The sequence below is a fragment of the Symphalangus syndactylus genome, chromosome 1 (assembly GCF_028878055.3).
Source record: "Symphalangus syndactylus isolate Jambi chromosome 1, NHGRI_mSymSyn1-v2.1_pri, whole genome shotgun sequence".
NCBI lineage: Eukaryota > Metazoa > Chordata > Mammalia > Primates > Hylobatidae > Symphalangus > Symphalangus syndactylus.
Genome location: NC_072423.2, coordinates 75,807,649 through 75,823,865, shown reverse-complemented (window position 1 = coordinate 75,823,865; position 16,217 = coordinate 75,807,649). Strand labels below are relative to the sequence as shown.

Below are 16,217 nucleotides of genomic sequence, written 5' to 3'. Positions count from 1 at the left end.
TAAAACAGAACAGTAGACAGCAATGAATATGTAGAAACCACAGCTAACTCCCATCAGTTGAATCTGACAAGCATGCTGAGTGAAAGACACGTCATCGCATGACACATACAGTCTCATTCCGCTTACAAAGTTCAAAAACTGGCAAATCTACTGCTTGGAAAATGCAAACATAGGTATAAAGCATAACGAAAACAAGTGGTTATCACCAAAGTCAGCAGGGTGGTTACTTCTGGGTGGAGAGAAGGGGATACGATTGGGGGAGGGTGCTCTGTGGCACAGTTACACGGTTGTTCATTTTATTACCACAATATTCCTTACGATATGCATGTTTTATATATTCTTCTTTAAGAATTTTTTTAATTAAGAAAGAGAGATTCCAGATGCCTTTGATGGGCTCTCTGGGCAGCTCAGTCTTCAGCTCCCTCCCTCCTCCTGTGATAGCAGCAGGTGAATGGGCGGGGCCACCCGCACCACATCAGTCGCAGAACACGGACAGGTACATCTCAGAGCACACACATTTTAACAGCACAGACTCTATTCTTCCCTGTTATCTCACATAAGGAAAACGCATTGTGCGTTTAACACTTGCCATGATTTTTTAGGCCTTTTGATGTTTGCTGGCTTTAGCGCTTTTAGTATTTGGAATAAATTGGATTTTTATGGTCCAGCATTTCAAATTCTGTTATTTGGTTTGTATAATTTCTAAGAAACTCCCCTACCCAACTGTGGCTCACTATCAAGACTGGAATGAGTTTTAGAGTCACATGTAAGAGATGAAAGGAATGTAATTTATTATTCTTAGTAAAAAGTATTTATTTCCAAATATATTTTTAATCTGCTAAAAACCACAACTTTATCCAAAAATGTAAAACAAGTGAGGAGATGGCTGGTGGTGTTTCTAACTTGACTGTGTACACTGTGGAAGTACAGGCCCGCCCTGGTTTCCAGCTATAGATTGCACAGGAAATTGCATGAATCACGCACTTACTCAAGACACTAGAATGGCTCCCACAGCCTCCTTGGAGGATGGCCAATAGGTTTGATCTCTTTAACTGGTAGTGACTACCTGAGGCATTACATTAAGGAGGAGCCTGGGGCCACAACAGGCTCAGAAGAAAACAGTGTTCTGACTGCCTGGCAATGGGGAAGCCGAGGCAGGCGCCATCCTGGCCAGCACATCAAGCCCACCCACTCTGCGTGCTTTTGAGACGCACACCATCCCGCCGTCTTTCCCACTATTCCCCAGGGCAGGCACAGGGTAGATATTCTTGATGGCCCCTCCCTGCCAACACGTGCCAAGCTCACTCTCACCTCCAGGCCTTTGTCCCAGATCTTCCCCCTTCCTGGAATTTCCTCCTCCAACACATCCGTAACTGCCTGTGGCACATACCCCACCTGGGACACATGTCGTCCCATGCCTTTCCTAGTCACAGCAGATGATTCTGACCTCTCCCTTTCCTGAACTTCTCTGTCCTTTCTGGACTGCATCAGACCAACTGGAACTTTATTAAATACAGTCTTATATTGCTCATCAGATATTTCCCCACCCCCTTTCTTGGCTGCCCAAATAGAAGTAAACATTAATAGCTTGAAGGAAAAGACTGTCTCTTTTCTATTCTCACAGCACTTTGCTGCCACAAAAGAACCACCAAAACGTATTTGCTAATCGAATGACTGAAAGCTGATAGGACAAATTTCCTTTCTCCTACCCTACCCTGTTTTCACTTCTAACACCAGATGCCCTTTGTCTTGGTGTACAACCTCTACTCCAGGAAGGAATTCTGGACTCCCTGGCAGCAGTCCCACCCATCCCTCCCAGTGTTTCTGTAAGAGGCACCAGAGTGCTTCTGTAAGATATTAGAGACCATGATTCCATCCCTCAGAAGAAAGAGGCAAGAGTGCATGAGAACAGCCCTTGAGCATCTCCCGGGTTGTATTTATGGGGAGAGTAGGAGGAATCTTGGTCAGAGGCAGCCAGTGACAGCACAGCCATCTCAAGGTCATTACCCACCACCTCTGAGAAGAAGGTTCTTCCACTTCCCAACCCAGCCCCTGTCGTCACTATTGTTGTGTAATTTCCCCCTGCTACCACTTGTAAGACAAAATAAACTAGGTCTGAGGGGTCTTCTCCCATCGGCACTTCCTGATCCCTCCCTCATCCTTCTGATTCATTCGTGGCCCTAAATACACCAGTGAGAGGTGGAATTCAAGGAAATGCCAACAGGAGACCCCTGAGCTTGAAAAGCAGTTCCATTAGAAGCCATGAAATGAAGGCCAATGTCCAAAAATGACCAGGAAAGCCTGAAACAGTTTCAAATTGGGAAGAGTCAAGAGGATTTTTGTAGAGCCAAGAATTCAAAATCAGGAAAACAAGATCAAGCAGAAGAAATGTAGAACTAGAACCTGCTATGCGGAATGTATGGGGTTGGATAATTTCTCCCAAGAAATGACTTATTATGGCAGCTGTAGGTCAAGGCTGCCCGTGCTTGTCAGAGGAAGTGTGAGGGAGTGATTCTTGCTTAAGGGCCAGGGTGGGAGAGGATATGCTCTTCTTCCTCTGACCTTCCGCCGTCACGGAGGATCCTGGCCACATGGCCCTAAAGCAGATGGTTCCTGAAATACCTGCAGGTCCTCTCACAGAGGTCCCAAAGCCAGGTGACCTTAACCCCTTACCCAAGCCAAAGGCAACCAAGCACAGGCTGGATATAAGGGAGTCGAACCATCCAGAAGAGGGACCATACATTACTTCAGTTTCACAATAATTTGAGTAGAGGAAGATTTTGTTTAGGGTTGTTCAAAATAGGAAAATCTTTCACCAAGATCAGGAATCCAGAAAAAGATCCAGGCTAAACAGGAGAGCCTCATATTAATTTGAACCCAATCACATCTCTTCTGGTGATTATGAATGTGGGGTGTGAAGGGGTCGGGGCAGAGAGGCCCTGGAAATGCTTTGGAAGAGATTAAAGACGAAGGGCCAATGGTGTCACTTTTGTGTTTTGTGTGTGTGTGTGTTTTAAAATAATTTCAACTTTTTTGTTTGTTTGTTTGTATTTTGAGACAGAGTCTCGCTCTGTCACCCAGGCTGGAATGCAGTGGTGCGATCTCAGCTCACTGCAACCTCTGCCTTCTGGGTTCAAGCAGTTCTCGTGTGTCAGCCTCCCAAGTAGCTGGGATTACAGGCACATGCCACCACACCTGGCTAATTTTTGTATTTTTAGTAGAGACGGGGTTTCGCCATGTTGGCCAGGCTGGTTTTGAACTCCCAGCCTCAGGTAAGCTGCCCACCTCAGCCTCCCAACATGTTGAGATTATAGGTGTGAGCCACCCTGCCCAGCCAATAATTTCGACTTTTATTTTAGATTCAGAGGGGTACGTGTGCAGGTTTGTTACATGGGTATGCTGGGTGATGCTGAGGTTTGGGGTACAATTGATTCTGTCACCCATGTACTGAGCACAAGAGGAAGTTTTGCAACTGTCCCCCACTCCTTCCTGCCTCTGAAGCCCTCAGTGTCTGTTCCCATCTTTATGTCCATGAGTGCCCAATGCTTACTTCCCCTTATAAGTAAGAACATGCAGTATTTGATTTTCTGTTCCTGGATTAATTTGCTTAGGATAATGGGTGACACTTTTGAATCCTCAAAGATGATGAGTCATTGTTTTCATTCTCCAGGAGGCCTGAAGGGCAAGAGAGAAGCCCAGACAGTGCAGCCTGCAGTTAGAGACCTGGACAGATGCCAGGATAGATTCTGGGACTTCCTCATTCTTCTCTACCATAAACTCCTACTGCTGAAAGCAATGCTTTTCCGAGAATGACCCTTGGACTACTTGTAAAAGGATCACTTTTTAAAATGCACATACCCTCGCCTCCCTCTTCCTATTGACTCAGAATCTCTGGACCTGGTTCCTAGAACTGGAATTTTTAACAAGTGCAGTATGGTTTCTTAAATTCATGAAACTTTTAAAACCACTGAGGCAATGTTACAACCTATTTCTCTTTTTTTCTTTGCAAGACTCAACTGCCCTGTTTTTTCCGCCAGACCCAGGAAAAGGCCATGCAGTGTCCTGTTGGGCTCCCCAGATTTTCTGAAACAAAGCTTTCTTTTCTATTTAGACCCTAGGCCAATCTGCTCTCCTAGAATAGCACAGACCTTGAATTAGCCCCATGCCATGTGCTACTTGTTCAGAAACTTGCTGCCAGCCCCAGCTCAGCACGCAGACTAGGTTCTCCTGCCATCTTGACCAGGCAAGTCAGCTGGTACCCCGGATCCTGTGGATTCAATCCATTTGAGGTTCTTATTTTCTTGCAACTCTGTCAATCCCTTAAATGTCCCCAACTTTGCAAGCCTAACTCCAGCATCAGCAGATGGTGGAGTGAACAGAATGGCCTGCCCCATCAGGAACTGCACACTCTCCATCCCCGGGAGCTGCGACCAGAACATTCATGGGGCGGGAGAAGAGCGGCAGGAAGGATGGGGGGTTACACCCCTGAGCACCTTCTCTGTGCAAGTCCAGGACAGTCTTCTCACATTCCACTTTGCTTTCATGCCTCGAATTCAGAGGGACCATACATTACTTCAGTTTCACAATAATTTGAGCAGAGGGAGATTTTGTTTAGGGTTGTTCAAGATAGGAAAATCTCTCACCAAGATCAGGAACCTAGAAAAAAATCCAAGCTAAAAATCCTGAGTGTGGCCGGGCGCGGTGGCTCACGCTTGTAATCCCAGCACTTTGGGAGGCTGAGGCGGGCGGATCACGAGGTCAGGAGATCGAGACCACAGTGAAACCCCGTCTCTACTAAAAAAATACAAAAAAAAAAAAAAAATCCTGAGTGTACCTGACAGGATGCCTCTGAATGCCTTCCACTCTGGGAGCGGTGCGGACCTTTATACCATCTTCTGAACATGCAAGAAGATGAAACACACAGAACAGGCATCTCTGCCAAGTACTTCTGCACTCAAATGCCTTAAGTGGGCTGAGCCAAGGTTGGAGGGCTAATTCCATTTCCATCCAGCATATTCGCAAAATAGGTCAGGCAGAGCTCCTTTCAAGAATTGACAAGCTTACACAACCAAAGTGTGTTGGATGAGATCAGTTCCACCAACACACACACACCTACACACACATCTACACACACACTCATACACACACACATCTACACACACACTCATACACACACATCTACACACACTCATACACACACATCTACACACACACTCATACACACACATCTACACACACTCATACTCACATACATCTACACACACACTCATACACACACATCTACACACACTCATACACACACATCTACACACACACTCATACACACACATCTACACACACTCATACACACACATCTACACACACACTCATACACACACATCTACACACACACTCATACACACACATCTACACACACTCATACACACACATCTACACACACACTCATACACACATCTACACACACTCATACACACACATCTACACACACTCATACACACGTATGAGGCGGGCGGATCACGAGGTCAGGAGATCGAGACCACAGTGAAACCCCGTCTCTACTAAAAAAATACAAAAAAAAAAAAAAAAATCCTGAGTGTACCTGACAGGATGCCTCTGAATGCCTTCCACTCTGGGAGCGGTGCGGACCTTTATACCATCTTCTGAACATGCAAGAAGATGAAACACACAGAACAGGCATCTCTGCCAAGTACTTCTGCACTCAAATGCCTTAAGTGGGCTGAGCCAAGGTTGGAGGGCTAATTCCATTTCCATCCAGCATATTCGCAAAATAGGTCAGGCAGAGCTCCTTCCAAGAATTGACAAGCTTACACAACCAAAGTGTGTTGGATGAAATCAGTTCCACCAACACACACACACCTACACACACATCTACACACACACTCATACACACACACATCTACACACACACTCATACACACACATCTACACACACTCATACACACACATCTACACACACTCATACACACACATCTACACACACACTCATACACACACATCTACACACACACTCATACACACACATCTACACACACTCATACACACACATCTACACACACTCATACACACACATCTACACACACTCATACACACATCTACACACACTCATACACACTTATTGACACGTTTCTACGGCTGGGGAATCGGTTCTTGGTCAGCAATCTGGCTGCTCCAAATTCTGCCTGCTGATATGATTTTTCTGGGGAAAATCTACACACATCTACACACACACTCATACACACACATCTACACACACTCATACACACACATCTACACACACACTCATACACACACATCTACACACACTCATACACACACATCTACACACACTCATACACACACATCTACACACACACTCATACACACACATCTACACACACACTCATACACACACATCTACACACACTCATACACACACATCTACACACACACTCATACACACACATCTACACACACTCATACACACACATCTACACACACACTCATACACACATCTACACACACTCATACACACAAATCCACACACACACTCATACACACACATCTACACACACTCATACACACACATCTACACACACACTCATACACACACATCTACACACACACTCATACACACACATCTACACACACTCATACTCACATACATCTACACACACATACACATCTACACACACACACATACACACACACCTATACACACATCTACACACACATACACACATACATCTACACACACATACACATCTACACAGACACACATACACACACATCTACATACACACATACACATCTACACACACACTCATACACACATATGTCTACATACACACATACACACACATCTACACCCACACATATCTACACACACATATCTACGTACTGTCCTGCTACAACCCCCAGTTAAAAATCAAATACGGTTTTCTGGGAATTACAGGAGAGCAAAGTACTTTGGGATTAGAGTAAAAGAAGGTCAAGCTCTGAATAAGGTCTGGGGTTTAGAGGTTTGGCTAACTCCCCAGAAAAATCATATCAGCAGGCAGAATTTGGAGCAGCCAGATTGCTGACCAAGAACCGATTCCCCAGCCGTAGAAACGTGTCAATAAGCCGGTGCCCACTAGGTTCCCAGGCCCTATCACTTACCGACTATTCCTGTCTCACAGGAGACAGACACTCTGGGCAGAGACTCAGGCAGCAGGCTTCCCTTTCCTTCTTTCCTAAATGGGAATTTTTAATACAGTTACCCTGTTTATCTTTTGTACCTTAGGTGTGCTGGAGATGGTTAATTTAATCATTTGGCCCAGTGTGTTTACGAAACTTTTGTCAAATACATCCCCCTTTGTAATTTTTGCCATATGTATATAATATATATAATGCATATATATTACACATACCCTCACCTCACTGTTCTAATATTTATTATTTTTATCTAAATCAACTTTTTGTTAATCAGATTTTTTACTGAGATAACCGTAGATTCGTTTACATGCAGTTGTAAGAAACAGTACCAAGCGATTCCTCATACACTTCGCCCAGTTTCCCTAATGGTCACATCTTGAAAAACTATGGTATAATATCACAAAGAGGACACTGTCATTGATGCATTCTATCTTATTCAGATTTCTCCAGTTTTACTTGTATGCACTTATGTATGTGTGTTAAGCTCTATACAATTTTATCACCTGTGTAGGTTCCTGTGTCCACCACCACAGAGAAGATACCAAGCAGTGCTGACACCACAGGGTCCCTTATGTTGCTCTTTCAAATCCATGCCCACTTTCCTCCCCGTCCCCCACCCCTACTTCCCCTTACGATAGGCCCTGGCAATCAGTAATCTATCCTCTATTTCTAAAATGTTATATAAATGGAACCATGCAATGTGAAACCTTTGGGACTGGTTTCATTCACTCAGCACAATTCCCCTGAAGATGCATTCGAGCTGCATGTATCAGCAGTTTGCTTCCTTTTAGTGCTGAGTAGTAGTCCACGGTCTGGATGCACCACAGTTTGTTTAGCCATTCGTAGCTGAAGGACATCTGGGCTGATCCCAGTTTAGGACTATTACAAATAACGTGTCTATGAATATTCATGTGCAGGTTTTGTGTGAACATAAGTTTTCCTTTCTCCAGGATAAATGCCCGTGAATGTGATTGCTAGGCCATATGGTAACTGCATGTTTAGTTTTATAAGACGCTGCCAAACTGTTTTCCAGAGTGGCTGTGCCATTTTGCATTCACACCGGCAACGTATGGATGACTCAGTTTTTCCATATCCTCACCAGCATTAGGTGTTGTCACTGATTTTTATTTCAGCCATTCTGATAGGTTTGATGATGATATTGAACGTCGTTTTATATCCTTCCTCACCATATTCCTACTCTCTCAGGTGAAATGTCTATTTATGTCTTTTGCCCATTTTCAAATTTTTTTCATGTAAGTTTTGTGAGTTCTTCATAAGTCTACATACTAGTCCCTTATCGATATATAGTTTGCAAATATTTCCTCCTAGTCTGTAGCTTGTCTTTCATCCTCTTCACACATCAATATTTCAGAGCAAATTTTTTAAGTTTTCAAATTTTAAGGGCGTCCAATTTATCAGTATTTCCTTATATGAATCGTGCTTTTAATGATAAGTCTAAGAACTCTTTGCCTAACCCCAGATCTTTAAATTTATTTTCTTTTAGAAGTTTTTCTAAAAGTTTTATGGGTTAACATTTTACATTAAAGCCTGTGATTCACTTTAGACTAATTTTATATAAGATTGAAGTTTGTTTTTGTTTTGCCTATTGATGTCCGATTACTCTACTTGTTGAAAAGGTCATCGGTTGAATTGCTTCTTCTGTTGAACTACCTTTGCATCTTTGTCAAAAAATCAATTGAGCATATTTGTGTAGATTTATTTCTGCATTCTCTATTCTGTTCCATTGATCTATGCATCCATCTCACTGCCAATACCATACTGTCTCGATTACTGTAGCTATATAGTAAGCCTTCACATAGAACAGTGATTCTTTCCATTATATTCTTCTTTGTCAATATTGTTTTAGCTATTGTGTCTGTGATTTTCCATATAAATTTTAGAATAGGCTTATTTATGTTTACAAAAAACCTTGCTAAGATTTGACAGAAATTTCATTTAAACCTATAACTCAATTTAAAGAGAATGAACATCTTTACTATGTTGAGACTTTCCATTCATGAACATAATATGTCTCTCCATTTAGTCAACTCTTACATGACTTCTTTCGTCAACATTTTGTACTTTTCAGCATACAGCTCCTATATATGTTTTGTTAAATATATGCCTAAGTATTTCATTTTCTTTGGAGCAATTGTAAAGAATATCATGTTTTAAATTTCAGTTTCTACATATTTGTTGTTAGTATTAATATATAGAAATCTGATTGATTTTTCCATGTTGCTTTTGCATCCCACAACTTTGCTGAGCCCACTTAGTATTTTTAGAACTTTTTTGGTATATTCTTTGGGCTTTTCTGTGTAGATAATCATGTCATGTGCATAAGTCAACTTTTTTAACATTTTAAAAGAAATTTGATGTCACTGTCATAAATGCAACACTAGTGTCAACTATCATAAAAAGAATGTAATCCTAAAAAATAAATATGATAAAGACAAAATATAATTAAACCCTAGTTAGATACAGTTGTCTGCAGAGGGCCCTCAACCTTAGACTTTCTCTCTCTCTAAGGGAGAATAGCAAGTATAAAAATAGGTGTTAAAAACTTAGTGGCATCGGGCTCACTTGGAACATTCCCCAGGACAGACCATACACTAAGCCATAAAACAAGCCTCAATAAATGTAAAATAATTAAAATCATACAAAGTATGTTTCAGATTACAATGGAATTAAATTAGAAATGATCCAAAGTCAAAATTTGGGAATTGCACAAATATGTGGAAATTAAACAATATGCTATTAAATAAATAATGGGTTAGAACACAAATTAGAAAATATTTTGAGATTAGTTAAAAACAACATATCAAAACCTATGAGATGCAGCTAGAGCAGTGCTTACAGGAAAATTTATAACTATAAATGCCTACATTTAAAGAGATCTCGAATAAATATGCTAACCTTTCTCCTTAGCGAACTAGAAAAAGAGGAACAAAGCAAATCCAAAGCAAACAGGTGGAAGGAAATAACAATTAGAGGATAAATAAATGAAAGAGAAAAACAATGTAAAGAAATAAACCAAAAACCACTGGTTCTTTGAAAAGCTCAACAAAACTGACAAACTATCGACTAGACTGAATGAGAAAAAAAAGAGAGGTTTCAAATTTCTAAAATTAGGAATGGAAAAGGAGACATCACTACTGACCTTACACAAATTAGAAGTATTATTTAATTGGTCATGGGATTAAGAAAAAAAGATTACAGGAGAATACTATGAACTACACAGCAAATTAGATAACACTTAAAGAATTGACATCATGGAGATCAAGTTGATGTAGAAAAACAAAAAGAAATTACATCAATCCTTCACAAACTCTTCTAGAAAACAGAGGAGGTGGGAACACTTACCAACTCATTCTACAAGACTGTTATTGCCCTGATACCAATGCCAGACAAAGATATTCTAAGAAATGGAAACTACAGACTAATACCCTTTAGGAATATAGACATAAAAATCCTTAACAAAACACGAGCAAACTAAACCCAGCAATGTATAAAAAGGATTATGCATCATGACCAAGTGTGACTTATCCCAGCAATGCAAGACTAGTTTAACATCTCAAAATCAATTAACATATAATTACTTATGCAAAAATTTTTTTGAAAAAATCCAACATTCGGTCATAACAAAAAACCTTCAACAAACTAGGAGCAGAAGGGAACTTCTTCAACAGAATAAAAAGGATATATGTAAAACCAGTTAGTGTGATACTTACTGGAGCAAGACTAAATGCTTTATCCTTAAGATCAGGAAGAAACAAGAATGTGCACTCTCATTACTTTTATTCCAGGCTGTTTTAGAGATTCCAGCCAGAGAAATTGGTCAAGAAAAAGAACTAAATGGCACCCATATTGGAAAGGAAGAAGTAAAATAGTCTTTATTTCCAGGTAATATAATCTTGTATATAGAAAACTCCAGATAATTTACTAAAAAACAACTAAAATTAATAAATGAGTTCAGGAAAGTTATAGGATACAAGATAAACATACAAAAGTCAATTGCATTTCTACACACTAACAACAAGCAATGCCATAAATAAGAAAACAATCCCATTCACAGTACCATCAAAAAAATCAAATACTGAAGAATAAATAAAACAAATGCAAGACTTGTAAACTGAAAGCTATAAAACATTGCTAAAAGAAATTAAAGAAGACCTAATAAAATGAAAAGACATTTCACATTGATGGATCGGAAGACTTAAAATTGTTAAGATGGGAATAATACCTGAATTGGCCTAAAGATTCAACACAATTTCTATTAAAATCAAAGTTGCCTTTTGTTTTTCAGAAATTAAGAAATAGATCCTAAAATTCATATGAAAATGTTAAGGGTCCAGAATAGTCAAACAATCTTGAAAAAGAGAACAAAGTTGAAGGACTCACAATTTTAAATTTCAAACTTACTACAAAGCTACAGCAATCAAAATAGTATAACACTGGTGTCAGGACAGATGTGTAGATCAACTAATAAAGTTAAGAGCACAAAAATAAGACCACATTTATGGCTGACTAGTTTTGGGCAAAAGTGCCCCCAAAAGATTCAATGGCAAAGAAACCATCTCTTCAACAACTGGTGCAGGGGTAATTAGATATCCACATGGAAAAAGATGAATTTGGACCCATATCTTACATTACATACAAAAAGTAACTCAAAATGGATGACAGACCTAAATGTAAGCACTAAGAAAACATTAATAAATATTTGTGATGTTCAATTAGCCAATCACTTGTGAACAAGAGATAAAAGAAAAACATGATAAGCTGGACATAAACTTTTGCACACAGTAAAAATTGTGAAAAGATAATCCACAGAATGAGAGGAAATATTTGCGAATTATATGTTTGATAAGAGACTTTTATTCGGAATACATAAAGAACTCTTAAAACTCGATAAGAAAAAGACAATCCAACTAAAAATTAGGCAAAGGATTTGAAGAGACATTTCTCCAAAGAAGATATACCAGTGGCCAATAAACATATGAAAAGATATTTATTAACATCATTAGTCATTAAGAAAACCACAATGACACAATCTCACACCCACTAGGATGCCTATAATCAAAAAGACAGACAATAAATGTTGGTGAGGATGTGGGTATCTTGCAGTTACTTTGGAAAACAGTCTGTGAGTTCCCAAAATTATTAAAAAGAGTTATCATATGACACAGAAATTCCACTCCTAAGTACATATCCTAGAGAGATGAAAACATACATCCACACAAAATTTGTCCATGATTGTTCATAGGAACATTTTTCATAATAGCAAAAAAGTAGAAACAATTCAAATGTTAATGTGTGAATGAATAAATAAAATGTGGTATATCCATACAATGAAATATTATTCAGCCATAAAAATGAATGCATCACTGACACCTGCTTAACTGAAAGAAGATGGTCACAAAAGACTACATATTGTATGATTCCATTTATGCAAAATGTCCAGAAAAAGCAAATTTAGAGGAAAAAAAGGGTAGATTAGTGATTACCAGGGCTGGAAGGAGGTGGAAATTGAGAGCAAGTAAAAATGGGCATGACGTTCTTCACAGAGTGATAGAAAGGTTCTAAAATTAGATATGAGATGATTGTACAACTCTAAAAATATACTAACAGTCGAACTGTATACACTTAAAACAGGTGATCGTGATGTTTTGTAATTTACCTCAATAAAACATATTAAATGTTTAAAAATTAAAAATGAATTAGTGTCCAACTAGTCTTTCTCATTGGCCTAATCAGAGTTTTAAAGGCAGTCAGCTTCTTGTTGCCTGATTTAATAACAAGTACCATCTAAAATAACTGTGTATAACAAAAGATATACATGCCACACTTTAAAACTCAACTGCGGGATCTTGAGGAGCCACATTCAGACCTCACTGAGGCCAAACAAAAGGAGAAAAGATACTACCAGGGAGGCTGGATACGTGGGACAGTGGCCCCATGACACTACCACTAGAGGTAGCAGCTGGATGGCCCTGCATTTTCTCCCACTGGGGATAGAGAGGCTGTGAGTAAATGCATGGTTGGAAGTGAGATGAATAGATTATGTTAGCTGGGGCGCTATGAAAATTGCACATTTAAGAATCAGCTGAGCACAAATCAGAATGCCCATCAAGACGAATGCTGCACCTGTGCATAAAAGGCAAATTCCACCCTGAAACACAGCGTATCTTTGGGTGCTGGTAGCCACATCTATATGTCACAGATATGTTTTGTCTGGCCAGGCTACACTTTTCTAGGAACTGTCCCTCTTCAAGACCACTTGCCTTCCCATTCTAATAGTAATGTTGGGAAATACCATCTCGTACTACCAATCCCCTCTTGGCCACACACACCTGTTCTTAACGTGGAGAATTCCTCCTTGGCATTTTAGACTGGAAACGAAGAGAATGCCGGGCCAGTATCTCTCCAGAGACTAACTCTGGAACATGTCAAATGCCAGAGCTGAGGGCAGTTCTGTTTTTACCATGTGGACACCAGTACCTTCCAATAAATTCCCCTTTCTCCTGAATTTCAGTTGTGCTTTGGTTCAACATAACCAAGAATCCTAAGTGATACTATTCAAGTTTAAATCGTTTTCTGCTTAAATTCTAGTCCACCAGCATTCCCACAATATATAAGACTTGGTTCCACTTAAAGGCGCACATTAGTCCCATAATTAGGGGGTTTTATAGACAGCACCTTCTCTTAGCAAAGGTCATCTCTACCCACACACCTCACCCTTCCCATGACAAAGGTTAAGGTGATTCTGCTGGGAACACTAGATGAGCAAGCTGTTTGAGGATTACAGTAAAGAAGGGAGATATCTGAACTAAGTCTGGGAAGTTTGAAGATTTGTCCAAATCCCAGAAAAACAAACGATTAACTGGTGTTTATGGCTGTTATTATAAACCAACCAGATGCAAGTTGATACAAACTTCTGAAATCCTAAAGAAACAGAACAATTTGTTAAATGCTATGTTAAGAGCCCTCCCTTCCCTTCCTTCCTTCCTTCCTCCTTTCCTTCCTTTCCCTCCTTTCCCTTTCCCTTTTCTTTTCTTTTTTTTTTGGGACCGTCTCCCTCTGTTGTCCAGGCTCAAGTGCGGCGGAGTGATCTCGGCTCCCTGCCGCGGGCTCCCGTGATTCTCCTGCCTCGGCCTGCCGAGTACCTGGGATTGCAGGTGCACAACACCAGGCCTGGCTGGTTTTTGTGTTTTTGGTGGAGGCAGGGTTTCGCCGTGTTGGCCAGGCTGGTCTCCAACTCCTGACCTCGAGTGATCTGCCCGCCTCGGCCTCCCGAAGTGCTGGGATTACAGACGGAGTCTCGCTCACTCAATGCTCAAAGTTGCCCAGGCTGGAGTGTAGTGGCGTGATCTCGGCTCGCTACAACCTCCACCTCCCAGCCACCTGCCTTGGCCTCCCAAAGTGCTAAGTACAGTCTCTGCCCGGCCGCCACCCAGTCTAGGAAGTGAGTAGCGCCTCCGCCCGGCCGCCCCATCTGGGAAGTGAGGAGCGCCTTTGCCCAGCCGCCACCCCGTCTAGGAAGTGAGGAGCGTCTCTGCGCCGCCGCCCCGTCTAGGAAGTGAGGAGCACCTCTGCCTGGCCGCCCCGTCTGGGAAGTGAGGAGCGTCTCTGCCCCGCCGCCCCATCTGAGAAGTGAGGAGCACCTCTGCCCGGCCGCCCCGTCTGGGAAGTGAGTAGTGCCTCTGCCCGGCCGCCCATCATCTGGGATGTGAGGAGCGCCTCTGCCCGGCTGCCCCGTCTGGGAAGAAGTGAGGAGCGCCTCTGCCCGGCCGCCCCGTCTGGGAAGAAGTGAGGAGCGCCTCTGCCCGGCCGCCCCGTCTGGGAAGAAGTGAGGAGCGCCTCTGCCCGCCACCCTGTCTGGGAAGTGAGGAGCGTCTCTGCCTGGCCGCCCCCTCTGGGAAGTGAGGAGCGCCTCTGCCTGGCCGCCACCCCGTCTGGGAAGTGAGGAGCGCCTCTGCCCGGCCGCCCCGTCTGGGAAGTGAGGAGCACCTCTGCCTGGCCGCCCCATCTGGGAAGTGAGGAGCGCCTCTGCCCGGCCGCCCATCATCTGGGATGTGAGGAGCGCCTCTGCCCGGCCGCCCCGTCTAGGAAGTGAGGAGCGCCTCTGCCCGGCCGCCCTGTCTGGGAAGAAGTGAGGAGCGCCTCTGCCCAGCCGCCCCATCTGGGAAGAAGTGAGGAGGGCCTCTGCCCGGCCGCCCCATCTGGGAAGTGAGGAGCGCCTCTGCCCGCCGCCCTGTCTGGGAAGTGAAGAGGGTCTCTGCCCGGCCGCCCCCTCTGGGAAGTGAGGAGCGCCTCTGCCTGGCCACCACCCCGTCTGGGAAGTGAGGAGCGCCTCTGCCTGGCCGCTGTGCAACCTTCCAAGTGTGAAGTGACAACCTTCGTTGTAGAATGAATGAAGACACTAGCACTGATTATATAACACCTTGACAGCTATCTCAAGTCGTTGATGGTGGAGGTATTGGAATTATAGAAGAAAGCAAACACACAAATTTGACTAAAGGCGATTTTGTGACTTCTTTCTACTGGCCCTGGCAAACCAAGGTTATTCTGGATGGAAATAGCCTTGAAAAGGTGATATATATATGAACGTATCTGATTTTTTTTCCCTGTATAATTCTTACTTTGTGCATTTGATATTCAGTTGTGTTTGTAATCACGGAAAAATAAAAGCATATATTTTCTTTAAAAAAAAATTAATAAATGACTCCCTGGGCATGGAGATGAGCAACGTAAAAAAAAAAAAGGGCTTTTGCAAGATCCCCTTCCGTCCATTATTTATTTCGCTTTGGTTTAATCACATTTTGATTGGCAAAACCAGAAGCATGATGTAGTTGTCTTTATGAAAATCAACTACTAGAATTCCTGAGAATTAAATTAACCAAGTGAATGGAGATACCACAAATTCACTATTTCCTTTTTTAAATAATGTATTTATTTAGTAAAATAGCTAGCTTACCAGGCTAGGTAAAGCTATCATCAAATCTCTAATTCATGTGTACTGGATC

The 16,217-nt window shown here is 42.0% G+C and overlaps 1 protein-coding gene across 1 annotated transcript in view; it reads right to left on the bottom strand.

Annotated features, from left to right (window-relative positions):
* RAB31 (RAB31, member RAS oncogene family) overlaps positions 1-16,217 on the bottom strand; it is a 167,726-nt gene that overhangs the window by 33,602 nt on the left and 117,907 nt on the right. The gene's annotated exons all lie outside the window — the stretch shown is intronic.